The following is a 22,995-nucleotide window of genomic DNA, read 5'->3' as shown; positions in this document are numbered from 1 at the left end:
ATGAGAAAATATTTATCACTCAATGCAAAATGTAATTTTTCTGTTAACAAAACCCACTTGTGTGAATAGAAAGAGCACACTATTGCAGGTGAACTGGTTGCAGTTAATTCACTGGAAGGTTTTGCCATTTTTAAACTTGGAAGTAAAACCAAGAGTCATACGCCAATAGAATGCATCATTGTTAGTTCAACATATTCTCATTTGTACATGGGATTGTTGTTTGCAGTGTTTGTGAGGTTCAAGTCTCTTTGATGTTGCTGTACAGATATTGCATAGGGTCAGGTTCAAAGAAGTGGAGCTGGTTTCATAATATGACTGACCTGAGTTGTGTGTAATTATCTGACAAAGCTGTGGTTGTATAGTGTATCATGCTGAAACCTGAGTTTTTGATGGGCTTTATAAATAGATGCATGGAAGCAAAGAAGTTTTGCTAAACCGATATGACACTGTTTGACCTCACTGTGACTATAATTCCTAATTCTGGGCACCCGACGAATGTGAGGAGGAGGAGTAAAGCAGGAAGTATGGGCCCAGAAACAGGAGAAGCATCCGGGCACATGATTTCTATTCCTGGCCTTGCTTGTGAGCTCCTCGTTCAAGATTTCAGTGGAAATGGCCTTTCAGCATCTACCCTGTCAATGCCTCTAAGAATTTTCTACATTTAAATGAGCTCACCCCTCATTCTTTTAATTGACAGAAATTAGAGGTACATTCTACTCAATCCTTCCCCATAGGACAGCCCTCTCATCCCAGGAATCAATCTGGTGAACATTTGTTGCACTCTGTCCAAGGCAAGTATATCCTTCCTTAGGTAAGGAGACAAAAGCTATGCACAATACTGCAGGCCTGATATCGCCAAAGCCATATAAAATTGAAACAAGAATTCAATACTCCTATACTGCAATCCCCTTGCATTAAAGGCTGACATACCACTTGCGTTCTTCATTGCTTGCAGTACCTGTACGTTGACTTTCTGTGTTTAGTATACAAGAATATCCAAATCACTCAATAATAACATTTCCCAGTCTCCCACCTTTTAAAAAAATTCTGCTTTTCTATTCTCCCCCCCTACCAAAGTGGATCACACATTTCCCCACATTAAACTCTATCTGTCACTTTCTTGCCTATAATTATATACTTAGCAGCCTCTTTGTGTCTTCCTCACATCTTAGTTTCACACCTCACTTTGTACCGTCAGGCCAACTTGGCTATGTTACACCTGGTACTCTCATCCAAATCATTGATATAGATTGTAAATAACTGAGGCCCAAGCACTGATCTTGTAGCATTCCACTAGTTACAACCTGTCAACTGGAAAATGACCTGTTTGTTCCCATTCATTAACTAACCGTCAATCCAAGTTAATATAACACCTAGAATCTCAAGAGCCTTATATGAACCCATGACCTTCTGACTATACCACATGAGCTAAGGTTATAGCTAGGCCATTGTCATGATGGAGACACTTCAACTTTGGAAGATTGTCAGATGTCTGTATTGATTTTTTGTTGTCCACCCATGCGTTTGCTACAACAACTTTAGAAGGGAGTGGATAAATTGTGAACGGTAATGGTCCTGTTATGGCTTCAGTCATTTATGCCACTGACCTGCCTGATTTTTTATAGAATAATGAAGAAAAATTAAGCCCAGCGAAAACATTGTGGTTGCTCAATTTTATTGCACATAAAAGAGAATTAGAGAATTACAATGGATCTGTAGTTTATCATTGTTTCTGTTCACTCATCCATTTATTCTTTAATAAACTGGTTTGACAGTTTATAAGGTAAATGTTTTGAGACGCACTTAGTCTACTTTCTTGAGTAGTCAAGGAAGACCAATAAGTTCAAATACAGTAACAAGAGTTTTCTGTTTGATTTGTGGGTGCAACGCAAGTAACCAAATATGGAGCAGGTAACAGGATGTTTCAGGTCATGGAGAGTGAGGAACTTGCCTCACAGGGTCATTTGAGATGCTGAACCTGAGAAAAATACCTACAGTAAAAATCACAGATTTAGAAATTATGCATATGTATTTAGTATTGTAGGAAAATATTTTTTTTTCTCATTTTTAGCAGAAGACGAAATGATTACCATCAAGTTGATCTTGGGGAAGTTGCAATGTATGGAATGCTGCCCCGACTATGAAAAATATCTTCGAAAGAATTCACTAACACATCAAGATCATAATGTAAGGCTGGCAAACAATGTGGTTTGGAAATCAGTGTCCAGGCCCAGGGCAACAATCAATGGGGTGAATTTCCTTGAAGCTTTTTATGCCTCACTACCTCAACTTCAGGAGAAATGCAGCAGAAATGTATTTTACTAAGGGAATACTAGATGAGAAAAGACTATGATCCTCCTAATTCACCTCCTACCATCCTGGTAGTTGCATGAGACAATGGCAATGGAGTTGTTGACTAATCCTAGCAATTAATCTTTATCAATTAGTCTACAATAGACTCAGAAGTAACACAAGGGAAACCCTAGTGCTGGAGAGCTTTGGAAAACATAGGTTTAAAGCCAGCCTTTTCTCTTAAGCGTGTTACATGGACCACATGTCATATCTCAAATTACTTGTACATTGTATGCCAAAATATGATTTTCTGAAAGGAATCTGCCAGATTTTATCTGAAGAAATGAGGCTTCCATTAAACCTCTCCTGAAGTTACAGCAGCAAAGCAGTAAAAGCCCAAAGGAAATTCACCTCCCATTTCTTTTTTGTTCTACCACATTTGTTAATCTAATAAATTTGACATAATTTGCCATATTCTGGGCAATTTATACAACTATTGTAAGCTTCTCACACTACACCTTGTTAGATCAGCAAAACGTGGCTTTGATAAATGTGGTCACTTTGAAGAATAACCACATTATTTAACTCCATTCTGAAATGAAGATGTATCCAGACTTCAATGAACATTGACAGCCATTGATTAAAGCGTGACTGTCTTTGTAGCTCCGGCAGTACTACACTGTACTCCCAGCTGTGGGAGGTTGGTTATGAGTTTCTATTCAATTCCTCTTCGATTTGACCTTGCTTGGCTTCATTAGGGAGCTTTTACTTGTTGCCAGGGAGGCAGCTAGATAAAGATACAAGTGGAATCTTTTAAATTTGGGTCCTAGACTTTCCCCAGATAAGGTTTTGGTCAATCAATATTGACCATTATACAAAAAGGACATCATAATTAGCACAATGCGTTGGGAGAAATGTTTAAATTTCAGGCAATGTCCTTACTTTAAGAACCCTGTGCGTCACAAATGTCAATCACAATGTCAGTTGTGCCTCAGTCAGCAGTACTCTTGCTTGTGAGTCAGAGGGTTGTGGGTTCAAGTCCCACCAAGTACAGTACTAAGGGAGTGCCGTATGATTGGAGGTGCTGTCTTTAGTATGAAATGTTAAACTGAGGCCCCTTCTGCCCTCTCAGATGGATGTAAAAGATCCCCTGGCACTATTTATCCCTCAATCAACAGCATAGAAGTAGATATATCTGGTAATTATTACACTGATATTTGTGGGAGCTTGCTGTATGCAAATTGGCTGCTGTGTTTCCCACATGACAACAGTCACTTAAAAGTACTTCATTGGCTGTAAAGTGATTTCAGATTTGGTTGACAAATTGACTATGATTGGCGAAGCATTACCATGGAGAAAGCAACAGGGAACAGTTAACTTGCTAACCAATCAGCACCCCTTTCTCCTGTAGTATAAATTGTGGTAATTTGAAATTTGGTATTCTTGTGTTTGTCCTGATGAGTGCAAGATGAAAAGTCTCTCTTTTCAGCAATATGATTTCTTTCTCCTGTGAGAAAATCCCATCTCTGTGCAGTATCTGTCCCTTTACTGTTTATCTATGACCAGTAACTTTCCGTATAATGAATTGCACTTCCCTGTAATACAATTTATTACTTGGGTAACAATCTCTACTCTATTTCTGTTGATTTTTATTTTACACTTTGCACGCATTTCAGTCTCTCTTTGGCTCTCTTCTAGCACACATTTACATATACACCGATGCACTGGTGGACCTCCATTCTGTTCAGGCATGTCAGTTTCGTAAGTCAAGAAACAGGTCCTTAGAAATCACAAGATTTTGCATAAAAATCTTGAGCTGCATTTTTTTTTCAAACACAGACCCATATAAATTGCCATCTGCTTTATAAACTTCATTAGTGGCTGATTTAATCTCTAACAGATCAGATAACACAAACTATGTTATGTACCTGAAAATGCCTTACAAAACAGTGTTTAAAAAACGGGAAGAAATTATTTTGCATAGCTGCCACACAGACTCACATTGATTCACCAGGACAGGCAAGATGCGAACAAATTTCTCCCACCCGCTATTCTCGCACTTGCTACCCGCTATTTCCCTTGGAGTGAAATGTTAATTTGGGGGAACAGGTCTGAGGGGCTGAATGGTTGACTTCTGTTCCTATGTGGCATTGCTGGACTCTACTTTTCAACTATTTAATGAATGGTGAAGACTAAGGAGCCTACACAATATCCTCAATGGTTGTTATTTGAGTGAAGAACTAATTCACATGCCTCGCACTTTTTTGCCCTCCATCAGCTCCCAAAATAGGCCAGAATCACCAAATGCTCCAACAGAATTCATCAAGATAAAGAAAACCAGAATAGTTCAAAACCGTCACCTTGAACCTCCCCATACATTCACTCTTCCCCTTCAATCCAATACATAATCTAACAATTACCCTTACCCCCATAACACTCCCAAACATTCAATCCCTCTCCTTCAACTTCCTCCACAAACATAAACTCCAACTGCCCTGAAACATTCACTCCTGACCCCTATTAAACTTCTCCAGCACCCCCAGCCACCAATTGTCAAACAGTTCTTCAACAAATATCAACTGCCCTGAGTCCTCCAAAAGCAAGTGCTTCCAGCTTCTCAACAAACATCAACTGCACATGAACTCCCACACCCCCAGTTCCCCAACTATCCCTGGACCCTACCAGGACCTGCTGTTGGACAAACACTGTAATAACTCGCTAGTTCAGTGTACAAATAGCCCACGTGAGGTAGCCAAAACTGACAGAGTTTAAGGACGGGAAGCTTCTGCTGCAACAGATAACTTCTAAAAGCAGCCTGAGAGCAACTGAAATCCTGATCTGAGCAAAATAGCCTGGAGACCCAGGTTGTTATTCCACAGAGCAGGCAAAGAGGTACATAGGAAAATTGGGTAAATTTGAACAATATACAGCAGCAGCCAGAAAGTTGAAGTTACTTCAATCTTACCATTCCTTTGAAAAATCCCAAGACTCCAGAGCAAGATTGTGGAAAAAGCCTGAATTTTACTGAAAATCATGCGCAGGCATGCAATCAGGTCCGCACCGCCAGTTTACGTGGGCGGGCCAGTAATGCCCGACTCCCGAATATAGTGGGAGTGGGTGGGCGGCGACACGTTGGGTCCAATAGCAACCCGACGGCCTGTTTATCAGAAGGCTGCTCACAATGGCAAGTGGAAGGGCTCACCAGAGGACAGCGGGGCAGGCCAGTCCGGAAGGAAGGGCGGGGGGGCCAGTGTGCCCCTTATTTCTCGGATGACTGCCTTGCTGCCCTCCTCGAGGAGGTGGCACCATGGCAGGAGGTTCTGGTTCCCCAGGATGGGTGGAGGAGGCACCCCCACATGACAAAACGTGCCTGGGAGGGGGTGGTGGAGGTGTGAGCACCCGCGATGTGGTGCAGCGCACCTGGATCCAGTGCCGCAAGCGCTTCATTGACTTGCTACGCTCTGGCAGGGTGAGTACCATGTCGGCATTGGTCATGTAACCCAGCAGGCTGGCTTACCCCCCTGCTGCCCGCCAAGTCTGTGTGTAGTGACTGTATTGAATCATTGATGGCACTTGTCCTTTGCTGGGTGGGCAAGAGATATTGCCCATGCTGAGGTCAGTTTGAGTGGGTGATGAAGAGATGTGTTTTGCCCCCGCAGCATGTGTTACACTGAGTCCCACATGACTGGTTTGGGGGCAATCTGGAGGAGCTGCACCTAGGCGCTGTGTTTGAATTCCAGGACATGTCCAAGTCAGGGTGATGGCATGCTGGGAGGGGAGCTTCAAGGTGGCGTGGCAACGAACCATCTGCTGCCCTCTGCACTCCACGTGCCTGCGCCTCCTTGCTATGGAAGGACATACCGTGTGGTGCCTAATGTGATGTAGGCAGCATGTGTCCAAGGGGTGGGTGGGGAACAGGCCTAGCATCTTTGTGTGAGTGTTCGGCAGCAGCGGGGTGAGGAGACACTGGAGCCCTGCAATGTCCCACTCTAGTTGGGGTGGGCCGTGCTTTAAGACAGTCCATGTGCAATTAGCACTAATCAATGCTCGTCTCTCATTTTCAGGAGAAGAATGCTCATCTTCATTCTTAGCCGCTTTGAGCAGGAGGCCCTGGATCTGGAGAGGCACCATGCGCCAAGGTCCACTTGGTATTGGTGGGGCTGGGGTGCCACGATCAGGTATTTATGCCCAACAGTGAGGTCAGCATTGTTCTCCCAACAGCCATGGCAGTGCTGAATGTTAATTGATTTAGTGTCTAGTCGCAGCCACTGCGTTGATGTCTTCATCGTCCATTGCGCCCCCCCCTTTCCAGCGCAAGATTGTGGAGAGCGCAGCATGTAACCACTATCACCAAAACATGATCTTGGGGGCACTGGAGTGTGCCCCCTGAGCGGTCCAGGCATCGGAAGCGCATCTTGAGAAGACCGATGGTTCTCTCCACCACAGCCCTTGTGAAGGCATCACTCCTATTGTAGCGCTGCTCAGCTTCTGTTCTTGGATGGCGGAGAGGCATCATGAGCCACCTTCTGAGGGGATAGCCCTTGTCACCCAGCAGCCATCCATCCAGCCGGGCTGGAGCACTGAAGAGCCCTGGCACCTGGGAGTGTCTGAGGATGTAAGCGTCGTGGGAGCTGCCTGGGTACCTTGAACACACTTGCAGAATCTGCATCCTGTGATCACACACTATCTGCACGTTCATGGGGTGGAAGCCCTTCCTGTTGACCAAGGCACCGGGCTCACCTGCTGGCGCCTTGATGGCCACATGCGTACAGTCTATTGCACCCTGGACGCAGGGGAAGCCAGCAATGGCCACGAAGCCTCTGGTTTGCTGTGTCTGGCTTACCTGGTCCCAACAGTAGTGGATGAAGGTCAATGCTGAACAGAGCATCTGTAACCAGCTTGACACAAGTGTGCACAGCTGATTGGGAGACACCGCAAAGATCACCCACAGAGCTCTGGAAAGAGCCAGAGGCATAGAAATTGAGGGCAACAGTGACCTTCAGGTCCACTGGCATGGGGTGTATTCCCGCACAGTTAGCGGAGATCTCAGGTCCTATTGTCTGACAGATATAGTTGACTGTCTCCCTTGAGAGACGGAACCTCCTTCAGCATTGCACCTCAGACAGATTGAGGTAGCTGCTTTGCCGCCTGTATACCCTGGCAGCAGGATAGTGGCATCTTCTGTGGCCCCTTCCACCTTGGACTACGTCTTGGCCCTGTGCCCCTTGTGCCTGCTCCTGTACTCCCAAAGGTGGCTCCCCTGGAGGCTGAATATGCACCGCTGGTTTCCTGCCCCTTCTAGCCCTCCCTTCCTCCTCAGAGGAGTTGCCTCCAGTGGACAGTTCAGCTCCCATTCCCAGCCTAAGGGAAGGCTTCCTGAAACCTACAGGCCCATAAAAGTGCTGACCTGAAGGTTAAAAGTGCAGAAAAAGCAGTTTGTATGCGTTTTGATGTGCTGCAGATCACACAGGCAAGTTTCAAAAATTTTCAGAAATAAATACTTGACTGTGCACATTTGCGACCCCAGTGAGCCCTCTTATCCCACCCGTGGATGAGGTTAATACAAATGTGTCCTACCCACCTGAATGTTGCGCCCGTGCGCTGAGCTGAAGATTGCACGGGCACTGAAAAATCGGCATTTATTGGCACCTCAAGGGCCTTAAGTGGCCCGTTAATTAATGGCGGGCACACGTCAGACATCATCACACGCCCGCCCAGCGAAATATCACGATGGTGCGTGGTAACGTCGGGACACTCGCCCGACATCACCACGGGTCATTTTACACGCGGATGTGCGGGGCCCGCCCCTGCACGCCAAAGGGAAAATTTAGCGCCGTGTCTCCCGCTATAATTTTGCAAGTTGGCATGCTTGTCTCTCTCACACATGCATGGAAAATACACTCTGAATTGTCTGTCCATACATGTGCAATCAGCTTTTCCAAGGTCGCAAATAGTTTTCTCAGCAATTGGGAAAATGAAATGAAATACATCTTTAAAGTAAAATCAACATATATAGAACCTTTGGGCAGAATTGTCACAGATTTGCGCCAAGTGCGATAGCGGGCAGGAAATAGGACGTTTTACCCGCTGGCCACAATGGCGGCTTTTCACACTGTATCGTCCCATTCCTGGCGTGTCCCGTTTCATTCATAATTCATTCCCGGGAAACATGCTGGGTCACTGGCAGGGCAGCCTCTGATTCGTGCACCCCGCCGTCATCTCAGGCCTTCAGTAAACTGGGTGCCATATTTAAAGGGCGGCCCTGCCCAGAGTTAGCGCTCTTTAAGGGATAGGTAGCTGATGGCAGCCAAAGGGAGGAAACATGCTGCCCCCAAGTTTCGCGACCCCTCCCTCGAGTGCCTACTGGATGCAGTGGGGGGCTGCCGTGATGCCTACTACCACACCCACTCTGGGCGAAGACCGGCAAGCAAGGTCACCAACCCAGCATGGGCGGCGGGGAAAGAAAAAAGGGTTCTGATTGGTAGGCGAAGGTGAGGAGGTGGAGGGTGATGCTGGAGGGGCAACAGTAAGCCTTGACTCCTGCATGTCGCATTTGTCAAGACGTGTTCTGGGCCGGTTTGTTTTCCCGTGAAGATAAAAATCCAGCCCTATATTTTTATTTTTTTGAGTTAGTAACAGGAACCAAGTCGAGAAGCTCACTACTAAATTCTATTTAATTGTCTGCACATCATTGTGAAAAGATGGGTTGGGATTGTCTGCCTGCAGTGATGGGAGGATTTATCTCAACTGTGATGCAGTCTATAGTCAAATAGCTCTCTGGCATTCACTGTGCTAAAGCATTTAGAATGTCCATTTTAGGAAGGTACTGGAAGGTTTGTGGAATTCTACCCCAACAAGAGTCAACATCTTCAGGAAGAAACTGAAGAAATAATCAACAAAACTTGTATTGCACCAGAAAGCAAACCGAGTGGCCTTAATTTATTTTAATACTATTTTACCACTTTGTGGGGACCTGTAAACTCAGTATCAAATCATGAAATGTTGATATTTATGCCAGGTAGCAGTTTCTGATATTGGTTTAATAGAAGTCGTAACATTTTTACGGTGAGAAAAGATCAATTTAACCAATTATTTGAAGTGGGCTCAAGGGAGGAAAACAAAGATACAATTAATACCAGACATGCTGCAGTTTCTGCATAATTATGTGCTGTATAAAACAGAGACTTTAAGACAAAATAGTACAACATCCTGGAAAGTTAGAGCAATGAAAGTTGATTACCATGCAGAATGTCTTGGTGGCATATTCTGCTGATACATGTAGGCATCAGTACAGAATTGGAAAGAGTATTGTTGGATACTGCTTTCTGGGTTATTTCTCCACTTTTTGGTAATGCTTTATTCTCAATCCATATTCAATAAAAGAGTACATGTGAAATTCACATATAGAAGATATCAAGGCACTTGCATAACTGGGGTGAGCTTGTGGTTCTCCAGACAAAAAGCTTAAAATAGCTACTGACTTTCTCTGAAAATCTCACTGATCAAAGCACAAGCCAGCAAACCAACAAACTTTGATATTTTCTGCCTGCGTTTATAGCTGTACCAATGTAGCTATAAAATATGGAAATCCCTACTACGAACATACTAACAAGGAGTAGGAGTAGGCCATTTGGCCCCTCAAGCCTGCTCTGCCATTAAATAAGATCATGGCTGATCTGATAGTAACCTCAAATCTGCATCCAGCCTATCCCCAATAACCTATCACCCCCTTGCTTACCACGAATCTATCCACCTCTGTCCTAAAAATATTCAAAGATTCTGTTTCCACCTCCTTTTCAGGAAGAGAGATCCAAAGACTCACCACCCCATGAAAGAAAAAAATTCCCCTCATCTTCCTTTAAATGGGCGACCTCTTGTTTTTAAACAGTGACCCCTACTTCTAGATTCTCCCACAAGATGAAACATCCTCTCCACATCCATCTTGTCAAGACACTCAGGATCTTATTTGTTTCAATCAAGTCACTTCTTACTCTTCTAAACTCCAGTGGATACAAGCCTAGTCTGTCCACCTTTTCCTTATAAGAGGAACTATTAGTCTGATAAATTTTCTCTGAACTGTTTCCAACACATTTACATCCTTCCTTAAATAGGGTGACTAATACTGTACACAGTACTCCAGATGTGGTCTCACTGGTGCTCTATATAGCTGAAGCATAACCTCCCTATTTTTGTATTCAATTCCCCTCGCAATAAATGATAACGTTCTATGAGCTTTCCTAATTACTTTCTCTACCTACATACTAGCCTTTTGTGATTCATGCACCAAGACACCCAGATCCCCTTGCATCACAGAGCTCTGAAATCTCTCACCATTTAGGTGATATACTTCTCTTTTATTCTTCCTGCCAAAATGGACAATTTCACATTTTCCCACATTGTACTCCATTTGCCAGATCTTTGCCCATTCACTTAACATATCTATATCTTTTTGTAGCCTCCTTATGTCCTCTTCACAAATTAATTTCACTGAATTAGATTGCTGTGGTAATATAGTGACTGCACATCCAAAGAACCCAACTCCTAGGGAGTTCAGAAAACCTAAGTTATTAAATTTTATCTCCAAAGATGTTCAGTTGAAGGGGCAATATCCAAAGCATTACTTTATAAACTGAACTTTCTGAAACTACTCAGCAGATCAGGCAGCATTTTTTGCATGAGTTTGTTCACCCTGTGCGGACATTCCCTTCACTCACCTTGACCCTGAGACACTCACGAATCTCCAGAATTATGCTTGAGACAGAATTAATTTTTTTAGACAGAAATTGGGTGATGAATCTTGACTCACAGAATCTGAATGAATGCCCCTAAGTGTTGCTCATCAGTGGCTAGATCTAGCATAGGATACCCATTACCAGTGTGTCAAACATAGTAGCAATGGCATTTTCCTTTTTTAACTTGTTTGTTGACATCAATTAATCATTTAGCTGTCACGTTTAGATTTTCTTTTCATCAAAATTGCTTTAGCTTTAATGGGTTCTTATTTCTTGCAGACACAGTTAGGTCACATTGAGGATGAAGAGTCAACAGCATCACTTCAGATACCATAAAAACACACAGACACGCAAATTAGGAGCAGGAGTAGGCCATTCAAACCCTTGAGCTTGCTCCACCATTTAAGAAGGTCATGGCCTCAGCTCCACGTTCCACCTACCCCTGATGACCTTTAGCTCCCAAGAATGTATCTACCTCTACCTTAAAAATATTCAATGACCCCGCCTCCACCGCTCTCCGGGGAAGAGAGTTCCAAAGACTCCCGACCCTCTGAGAGAAAAGAATTATTCTCATCTCCATCTTGAATGGAAGACCCCTTATTTTTAAAATGTGTCCTCTGGTTCTAGTCTCTCCCACAAGCAGAAACATCCATCCTGTCAAGTCCCCTTAGGGTGTTATATGTTTCAATAAAACCACGCCTCACTCTTCTAAACTCCAATGGATACAGGCCCAGCCTTTCCTTATAGAATAACCCCCGCCATCCTAGGTATCAGTAAAATGAACCTTCTCTGAACTGCTTCTAACACATTTATACCCTTTCTTAAATAAGGAGAGCAATACTGTACACAGTACTCTAGGTGTGGTCTCACCAATACTCTGTACCATTGTAGCAATACTTTTATATTCTATTCCCCTTGCAATAAACAACAACATTCCATTTGCCTTCCTAATCACTTGCTGTGATAAGAACTTAAGAAATGAGAGCAGCAGTAGGCTGCCCGCCCATTGGCCTGCTCTGTCATTCAATAAGATCATGGCTGATCTTCTACTCAACTCCACTTTCCTGCCCCATCTCATATTCCTCAATTCCCTTAAAGTCCAAAGAATGGATTTTCGATTAGGAGTCAGCACTGGTCACCTGGCACGGATTTTTGGTGAGCTGGGCAATTAATGGCCAGAAGCATTCAATTAAGGACAGCAGGCGGACTCCTGAGGCTGGAGGACCAATAGTTGGCCCTCCAGTGCTGATGCATTTGCAGCCCCATCATCTGGGGGGACAGAGAGAGTGAGCTTCATAATGGAAGTGCCCCCTGAAGACCAGATGGAAAAAAATGATTTGAAAACAGCCACAGCTCCCGTGATCGTGAAGGGGTGACCTCTTCACTGGATGGCTGGCAGCTGCAGCCATAGCCCAACGGCATCGTAAGTGTGGAGGGCCCCCTAGCAGGATGATGCACTTCTCCTCCCTACCATCGCCTCTCATCTGGAAACAGCTTGCCATCCACTTTTGGCTGCAGTGTGGAAAATGGCTCAGGGATGGGATGATGCTGGCAAAATGACACACTGGCGGGAGGCATGAAATTCCAGTCGTGCCTGATCCAGTCCCACTCCCATTGGCCCCTGAAAATCCTATCCCAAAAATTTATCTGTAACCTTGTAGCGAATAATGCTTAGCAAACTTTTTGTTTAAAGTGGTTTTCATTTCCAATTGAGGATCCATCGCCAAGACATCTGGGATTTTGCAAATTTAATACTATGTGGCATATTTTTGATTAATCTAATGCATTGAAAATTGTGCTTAGTTGTTGCCAGCAAGAACACTGGAAAGCTCCACACCCAATCCTCCAGTGATGAATCAGCATAGCTGAGATTTAAAGAGGACTTTGAATCTGGCTCATTCTGCTTTGTTTCAAATCAGAAGAATAATGGTTAAAAATTAAAGTGTAAGTAGAAACTAATACTCCGACATAATCTCGCATCTGAATACTTGAAGTAGAGAATGATATTGTGAACAATTTTCATTTCTGAACAATTTACAACTCCTGAAAGAGAGGAAATCCAGAAATTATTATTGGTAATATAAACAGTTAAGTGCTCATTTAAACTGGATTAATGCCTCCACTAAAGTAGTGAACAAAGGATCATGAATATGATAAATATTCATCTGTTAATATTACAAACAGTAATTTCTACCTCTGTCATTCAAGATGATCATGGCCGATTTTCCACCTCTAGTACATTTTCCTGCCCTGCCTCATATTCCTCAGTTTCCTAAGAGTCCAAAGTTCTATCTATACCATTGAAAAAAGAAAGACTTGCATTTATATAGTACCTTTCATAAGCACCAGACACCCCAAAGTGCTTTACAGCCAATGATGTACTTTTGAACTGTAGTCACTCTTGTAATGTAGGAAATACAGCTATTAATATACACATAGCAAGCAGCAATGATAAACATGCTGTAATGATCAATAACCTGTTTTTGTGATGATATTTGCAGGTTCAACATTGGCTAGGACATCAGGGATAACACCCCTGTTTTTGTTCAATAGAGCACCATGGGATCTTTTACATCTACTTGGGAGGGCATACAGGGCTACTGTTTAATAGCTCCTCTGAAACACAGCACTTTCAACAGTGCAGCACTCTGGAATGTCAGCCTCAATTTTTGTGCTTAAGTCCTGGAGTGAGACTTGAACACATGACCTTCTGACTCAGAGGTGAAAGTGTTATGAACTGAACTGAAGCGGACACTGCAGCAATGGAGTAAAGTTGCGAGTTAACACCACTGTTCAAGAAAGGAAGGAGAGGGAAAACAAGAACCTACCGGCCAGTTGGCCTGACATTAGTCATTAGAAAAATGCTGAAATCTATTATTAAAGAAGTCTTAACAAAGTATTTAGAAAATCATAGTGGGATCAGACAGAATCAACATGGTTTTTACAAAAGGAAAATCATGTTTGACAAATTTATTAGAGCTTTTTTGAGGATGTAGCTAATAGGACAGATAAAGGGAATTAGTAGGTGTAGCATACTTCGATTTTCAAAAGGCATTTGATAAAGTGCGACACGGAAGTTTAATACACAAGATAAGGATTCATGGAGTTGGGGTAATATATCAGCATGGAAGGAGGATTGTTTAACAGACAGGAAGCAGAGAGTAGGGATAAAAGGGCCATCTTCAATTTGGCACGCTGAAGCTAGTAAGAGTGCCAAAATGATCAGTGCTCGGGCTTCTGCTATTTATAATTTATATTAATGAATTAGGTGAAGAGACCATGAGTAATGTATCTAAGTTTGCTGATGATACAAAGCTAAGTGGGATTGTAAACTGTGAGCAGGTCACAAAGCCACTGCAAAGAGATAGCGACAGGTTGAGTGAGTGTGGAACAAGGTGCCAAATGGAGTATAATGGGGGAACAGTGAGGTTATTCACTTTGGTAGTAAGAATAGAAAAGCAGAATTTTTTTTAAAAGGCATGAAACTTTTAAATATTGATGTTCCAAGAGACTTGGGTTTACTCATACAAGGAACACAAAAAGGTAGCATGCAGGTACAGCAAGTAATTAGGAAGGCAAATGGCATGTTGGCCTTTATTGTAATTCAGTTGGAGCACAAGAGTAAAAATGTCTTACTACAATTGTATAGGGCTTTGGTGAGACCATACCTGGAGTACTGTGCTCAGTTCGGGTCTCCATATTTGAGGGAGGATTTAATTACCTTGGAGGTGGTACAGTGAAGATTCACTGGATTAGTTCTTGAATTGAGAGGGGTGTCATATGATGAGAGGCTGAGTAAATTGGGTCTATAATCTCTGGAATTTTGAAAAATAAGAGGTGATCTCATTGAAATATATTCAGAAAGGACTTATACGCTGGGAGGCTGTTGCTCTTGGCTGGGAAATCTAGAACAGGGGGCACAGCCTCAGGACAAGGGGTTGATCATTAAGGACTGTGATGATGAAAAGTTTCTTCACTCAGAGGGTCGTGAATCTTTGGAATTCTCTATCTGAGAAGGCAGTGGATGTTCCATCATTTAATATATTCAAGGCTGGGATAGATAGATTTTTGATCTTTCAGAGAATCAAGGGATATTGGGAGCAGACGGGAAAGTGGAGTTGAAGCTGAAGACCAGCCATGATCATCTTGAATGACAGAACTGGCTTGAGAGGCCATATCATTTACTGCTGTTCTTATTGTGTTCATATGTACCTTAAATGTTAATGATACAATTGATTCGCATAATGACCCGAGGAAACAGTTCTATTATTAAGGATTAATTTATTGACATTTCTACTCTATTTTTAGGCTACAAAGAGTTTCAACTCAGATCAAAGAACATGTTTTGCTCTATTAAAGAAATATCTGGTGGCTAGTTAGCTCAGTTAACTGGATGGCTCGTGTGATTCAGAATAACACCAACTAGGGCAGGGTTGATTTCCATTCCAGCTTGTCTCCCCACCCTGCCTCTGAGTGTGGAAGGTAATGGTAAACCAACACTGTCAAAAACTGTCAAGAAAACAGCCTCGGATGAAGCATCAACAGACAATAAGCCTTTGGGCACAGCACAAGTTAAATGAAAGGAGTATCTATCCTTGGGCAGGATTTTCCTATGGCAGGCAGGCTGGGCGGGAGCAGGCAGGGGTGGGCGTGGAGCCAATCGCCACCCCCGATTGGTTGTGTGCCGCCATGTTACGCAGGCGGGCAAATTAAGGCCCGCCCAGCGTAATACGCCACTGGTAGTGCTCAATGCTACCTGTGCGGACCAGGGGAGGAGGGAGAGCCGGGGCCAGCGCTCTTTCGCGCATGCGTGTGAAAGAGCACAGCAATCTCCCTGAGGCACGGAGCTGCCTCAGGGAGATTGAATGTATATTAAAATGATTAACAAAATGATTTTAAAAATTACTTAAACAGGTCCCCTCCTGTGACTGTGTCACATGAATGCTGAAATTTGTTTTTATATTTGTGAAAATGTATTCATTTATTTAATAAAAGCTTCAGGAAACCTCATCCCCCCTTATTTAATAAATTTTAATTTCAACTTTTTAACGTTTTAATTTTAATGAATTTATGCAGAATTCCTTTGAATCATTTTGCTGATGATTTCTGTTGAATGTCCAGAACAAAAATGTCGGTGGTAATAAAGCAGGTTAAATAGACCATTATGTTGAGTTCAATAATATTGTGATCCCTGTGTACTGAAGACTGATAGTTCTGGAGCAGATTACAGGCGTGTACAATGTTTAGCAAGTCAGTTAAACTGTAACCAAAGAGTAATAACAATAAACTGTGTAATGTGTGCCCAGATATTTTGTTGGATCATCGTGAAATTTAAATTATCTTCTAATAAAAACTCTGTAAAGGTTAGAAATCTGAAATACCTGTAGGGAAAACTGGAAATGGAGAGCAGATCAATTAGTATCTGGAGGGGAAAGCTTTTCTATTTCCTAACTGCACCTTTTTCCACAATGTTGTGTGGCGGTGGTTGATGCTTCTTCACATATTGCTGTCTCCTGTTTATTGCTTATTTGTGGTTATTACATTAAATAGGTCTCAGTTTTTAACCAGGTTTTACAGGGTAAATCTGGCTACCCATTTATAAAGATATATGGAATAATTTAACAAGGGCATCATGACACAACTAGCAAAGTTCACGCTGAACTCAGCAGCAGCTTTCAGGATGCAAATGGCAGAAATACAATGATAATAAGATCATAAGGAACAGGAGCAGGAGTAGGCCATTTGGCCCATCAAGACTGGTCCACCATTCAATAAGATCATGGCAGATCTGATTGTGGCCTTAGCTCCACTTTCATGCCTGTGTCCCATAACCCTCCACTCCCTTGTGGATCAAAAATCTGTCTGCCTAAATATTTCACAAATCACTGAGCCCAGTGATGATTTTAGAAGAATGAAAACAACTTTAGTTATTCCAATCATTAAAGGTCAGAAGCACTTTTTCCATTAGTGGAGGGGTCAATAACCAGGAGGCATAGATTTAAGGTAAGAGATAGAGGGCTAAGAGGGGAGTTGAGGAGAAGTTTCTTCATCCAGAGGGTGGTGGGAGTCTGGAACTCACTGCCTGAAAAGCTGGTTGAGTCAGAAACTCTTGTAACATTTAAGAAGTATTTAGATATTCACTTGCATTTCCATAGTCTCCCGGGCTATGGGTCAAGTGGCGGAAAATGGCATTAGTGTAGTCAGACCTTTGTTGACCGGTGTGGGCACGATGGGCTGAATGGCCTCCTCCTGTGCTGTAAACATCTATGAGTCTATGGCCAGAATTTTCTGGCTGACGTGCGGGTGGCGGAGCCCATACGTCAGCGCTTAAAATGTCGCGCGCTGACGTTGTGAGAGCGTCCCGACGTCAGCGCGCGGCATCGCGATATGTAGGTCGGAGGGCGCGCTATGCAGCGGGACGCGCGCCCACAATTAATTAAAGGCCTCGTTAAGACCCTTAACGTGCCAAACGATGAGGATTTTGAGGGGCCCGTGCGAACTTCGGCTCGGCGCACGGGCCCAACGGGCAGATGGGCAGGTAATTTTTTATTAAAACTCATGCACTGGCGGGATATGTGGGCTCAGAGGGGTTGTTCATGTTTTTCATGAAGTATTTAATGCAGAAAGCATTTTAAACTTACCTGTGTGATTGGTAGCGGTTCACATCGATTTCCAAGAGCTTTTTGTGTACTTTGAAGCTTCAGCTCACCAGTCTGCAGACAGTAATCTTTATCGGACCTGCAGCTTTCCGGAGGCCTCCATTTAGCCTGGGTACGGGTTCTGACATCTCCACTGGAGGCAGCTCCTCTGAGGAGGAAGGGAGGGATAGAATAAGGAGGAGGCCAGGAGTGGACAATCAACCTCCAGAGGAGTCACCTTCGGGAGGCCAGGCGCAGGCACAAGGGGCGCAGGGCCAAGAGATAGTCCAAGGCAGAAAGGGCCACAGAAGATGCCACTATCCTGCTGCCAGGGTATACAGGCGGCGAAGCAGCTACCTCAATATGACTGAGGTGCAGTGCCGAAGGAGGCTCCGTCTCTCAAGGGAGACAGTCAACTACATCTGTCAGATGATTGGCCCTGAGATCTCCCCTAACTGTGTGGGTGGACACCCCATGCCAGCAGTTCTGAAGGTCACAGTTGCCCTCAACTTTTACGCCTCTGGCTCCTACCAGGGGTCGGTGGGTGATCTTTGCGGTGTCTCCCAATCAGCTGTCCACACTTGTGTCAAGCAGGTTACAGACGCTCTGTTCAGGCCTGCATTGACCTTCATCCACTTCCGCTGCGAACAGGCAAGTCAGGCACAGCGAGCCAGAGGCTTCGCGGCCATTGCTGGCTTCCCCCGCGTCCAGGGTACAATAGATTGCACACATGTGGCCATCAAGGCGCCAGCAGGTGAGCCCGGTGCCTTGGTCAACAGGAAGGGCTTCCACTCCATGAACGTGCAGATAGTGTGTGATCACAGGATGCAGATTCTGCAAGTCTGTGTAAGGTACCCAGGCAGCTCCCACGACGCCTACATTCTCAGACACCCCCAGGTGCCGGGGCTCTTTGGTGCCCTGCCTCGGCTGGATGGATGGCTGCTGAGTGACAAGGGCTATCCCCTCAGAAGGTGGCTCATGACGCCTCTCCACCATCCAAGAACAGAAGCTGAGCAGCGGTACAATAGGAGCCACAGCACCACAAGGGCTGTGGTGGAGAGAACCATCGGTCTTCTCAAGATGCGCTTCCGTTGCCTGGATCGCTCAGGGGGCGCACTCCAGTACCCCCCAAGATCGCGTCTCTGTGATAGTGGTAGCATGCTGTGCTCTGCACAATCTTGCGCTGGAAAGAGGGATGCAGTTGACGATGAAGACCTTGATGCCCTGGATGAGGCTGCACATTATGAATCCTGCAGTGTCTCAGAGGATGAGGAAGCACAGGGCAATGATGAGGGGCTCCACGCCAACCCACTACTACACCAAGGAGGCAGGGACACCTGGGACAATTTAATCCAGCGAACCTTCAGCTAGCTCCACACACATGGATCAGCAGGACCAGCATTGCCTGGCACTTCCACACGTGGCACTTAGGTGCTATATCTTCCACCTCATCAGCTGCAACTAAGGGCTTAGTACATAAACATCAATGTCCACTCAAACACTCATGATATGTCTGTAAAACATACAAATGCGGCACAAAGGAAACACCCTCAGCCATGGTCAGAAAACTGGACTTTATTCCGTCCAACATCAAAGAGAAACATCTCTATTACAAATATAAGTACTTTTTCCCTAATCTAAGGCCAACACAAAATCACCAGTGACATACCCGGGGAGTGCCTAAGGTGCCTTATGCTTACGTTTGTGGGTGCAAAGTTTAGGTGCTGCCCCATCGCCCAGAGTGGCTTGTGAAACAGCCTGCTGACTCTGCGATAAAAACAAAAAGCTAAAAGCTACTGCGGATGCTGGAAATCCAAAACAAAAACAGAATTACCTGGAAAAACTCAGCAGGTCTGGCAGCATTGGTGGAGAAGAAATCAGTTAACGTTTCGAGTCTTCATGACCCTTCAGCAGAACTGAGTATAGTTAGGAGAAAGGTGAAATATAAGCTGGTCTAAGGTGGGGGGGTGGGGGGGGAAAGAAGTTGAGGGTGGGGTGATTGTGGAGATAAGCGAGCAGTGATAGGAGCAGATAATCAAAAGATGTCACAGACAAAAGGATCAAAGAGGTGTTGAAGGTGGTGATATTGTCTAAGAAAAGTGCTAATTAAGAATGGAAGACAGGATACTCAAGGTACAGCTCTAGTGGGGGTGGGGTGGAAAGACTAACAAAGTTTTAGTTTTAGATTTAAAAATAATGGAAATAGGTGGGAAAAGAAGAATCTATATAAATTATTGAAAAAAAAGGGAGGGGGGAGAAACGGGGTGGGGATGGGGGGAGGGGGAGTTTAAGATCTAAAGTTGTTGAATTCAATATTCAGCCCGGAAGGCTGTAAAGTGCCTAGTCGGAAGATGAGGTGCTGTTCCTCCAGTTTGCGTTGGGCTTCACTGGAACAATGCAGCAAGCCAAGGACAGACATGTGGGCAAGAGAACAGGGTGGAGTGTTAAAATGGCAAGCGACAGGGAGGTTTGGGTCTTTCTTGCGGACAGACCGCAGGTGTTCTGCAAAGCGGTCGCCCAGTTTGCGTTTGGTCTCTCCAATGTAGAGGAGACCGCATTGGGAGCAACAAATGCAGTAGACTAAGTTAGGGGAAATGCAAGTGAAATGCTGCTTCACTTGAAAGGAGTGTTTGGGCCCTTGGACGGTGAGGAGAGAGGAAGTGAAGGGGCAGGTGTTGCATCTTCTGCGTAGGCATGGGGAGGTGCCATAGGTGGGGGGTTGAGGAGTAGGGGGTGATGGAGGAGTGGACCAGGGTGTCCCAGAGGGAACAATCCCTACGGAATGCCGTCGGGGGGGTGAAGGGAAGATGTGTTTGGTGGTGGCATCATGCTGGAGTTGGCGGAAATGGCGGAGGATGATCCTTTGAATGCGGAGGCTGGTGGGGTGATAAGTGAGGACAAGGGGGACCCTATCATGTTTCTGGGAAGGAGGAGAAGGTGTGAGGGAGGATGCGCGGGATATGGGCCGGACACGGTTGAGTGATGTGCCGCAAGTTGCACGTCTTGGCCCTCAGGTGTGGAGGGGGGTCTCTGGATTTGTTGGTTGCGGCCATGCAGTGGTGATGCTGAAATTAACAACAAGGACAGTGCATCAGTTAGTGTACAGTTAGTAACACCTTTCATCCCTTTCCCCCCCAGCCTCATAAGTCGCTCACCCTTAAGACCCTAAGGAGACGAACATTGGTGGGGAGGAAAAGAGTCAAGAGGAGGCCCAAACATTAGACGTGTATGCAGACAGGCTGGTCAGATGGCCTAAGGAATGCCACAAGGCATGTTATGTGCCATTGGAGTGGGGAGAGTGCAGAGGTTCCTGACCTGGATGCATGCTGGCCTGGAGAGTTGGAGTGATGAGGAAACATTGCATACACTTGCGACATTTGCCGTGGAGCACAGGAGATTGACAGGTCACATTATTGACCTTCATACCGTTATGAGGGGCATAGACCAGGTGGGCAGAAGGCAACATTTCCCCTTGGCGCAGGGATGAGTAACGTGGTGGCATTTATTTAAGTTGAGTTGAGGTTGACAGGTGAGGTGCTGAGGACCTTTTGGACAGAGTAATGTGGGACGCACTGGCTGAAAGGGTGGTGGAGGTACAAACCCTCCTAAGATGTAAAACGTCTTTGGATGTGCAGCAGCGATGCCATGGCATGTTAGGCCATGGGGATAGTGGTCAGAAATGGGATAAAGCAACTTTGGAAGGTGCTGGAGATCCGCATCCTCAAGGGGCCGAGGGACCTTTGTGTATGACCCACACGTCTGACTGTATCAGTCTGTGAATGAGCAGTGTTGCTGCATTAACGATTGCAGCAACCATCAGTGCTTTGGATGGTGGGCAGACAGAGTGGATGGGACTGTGGCCCTCAAATACCTGGCCGCTGGACCCCAACCTCGCCGACACCTGCCTGCTCCCCAGCTCCATGGCCAGCTCCTCGAAGGTGGTGAGGTACTGCAGCATGGCGTGCCCACCACCAGTCCTCTGGCACTCCCTATGATTATGCTCAGTTTTTGCCTGCAGAACAGAGAAGAGGATTTATTAGGGCTGATCGCTCATGTACTCTGCACGCGCATGCCGCACCCCAACCACAGTGGCCCATCTGAGGCCTCCAGCGGCTCCTGTCCACACTACTGGTGATCGGTCACCAGAAGATAGTACGGCTGGTCCCGACCCCTTCCCCCAACGGCCACCTTGGACACATTCGGCGTCCATCACTTTCAATAACACACGGGTCTTAGTGCCCATGGCAAGGAGGCACAACTAGGTGCGGCGCCGAGGCCAGAAGATGGCTCTTGGCCACGACACTTTGAGGTCCCCTTCCACTATCTCATCACCATCAATAAGACATGTGTTGGAGTTCTGAGTATGTGTCTAGCTGCCTCCCCTGCAGGTTGCCCTCAGACTACTCAAATGTGACAAACACCCACAAATGCTGTGGGGAGAACCCATCTTCTCCTCAACCACTAAGGCTGATGTAACCATGGTCACTATCTGTTTGCCCACCCAGCGTGTGCCAAATGCCCAATGCAGTAACGACACTAAGACGTGGGGGTGGGGTGGGGGGTTGCCTCAAAGGCTAAGGCTACCTGCTGGGTCAAATGGCCAAGGCTGACAGGGTACTCACCCTTTCAGAGCACAACAAATCATTGAATTGTTTGCGGCACTGTGTTCCTGTGCGCCGAACTGCGTCATGGGCGCTTACTGCCTCATCCACCTCCTGCCACGCCTGCCTGGTGACATGGGGGGCCCTCCTCCTCCCATCCTCCGGATACAAAATATCCTGACGGCTGGACACCTCTTCGAGGAAGACAGCAAGGCAGGCATCTGAGAAGCAAGGGGCACAGTGGCCCCCTGCTCGCCTATCATGCAGCCTGCCCCCCTCCTCCTGCTCCTGCTCCTGTGCTCTGAGAGCAGCCTGTCCCTCTCTGTGAGTGGCCATGGTGCACTGCCTCAAGCAGACTGCCTGGCCACTCTTTATACTGTCTGCTGGTTCCCCGTTGGAACCGGTGGTCTGAACACACCCGCCGCTGCAACGATTTTCCCGTTCCACATGGGAGTTGCTAACTCGCTGGACGGGTCTTAATTGGTCCGCCTGCGCAAAATGGCGGCGCAGCCCGTTTTGGCGGCGACAATCGGCTGCCCGTCAAGGGCAAAATTCTGCCCTATGAGTTTAAGCAATGATCAGCCGTTAACCTGTCATCTTCGATAGGAAAATATTGAAGTTCATTATAAAGCAAACCATTCAAATAGTTGAAATCAAAATAGCAATTCATGGCTGACAAATGTATTGGAATTCTTTGAGACTGTAAGGAAATTGGTAAATGGTGGTTGAAAT

Source organism: Cetorhinus maximus, chromosome 12, assembly GCF_964194155.1.
Source record: "Cetorhinus maximus chromosome 12, sCetMax3.hap1.1, whole genome shotgun sequence".
Lineage (NCBI taxonomy): Eukaryota > Metazoa > Chordata > Chondrichthyes > Lamniformes > Cetorhinidae > Cetorhinus > Cetorhinus maximus.
This window is presented reverse-complemented; position numbering follows the sequence as displayed.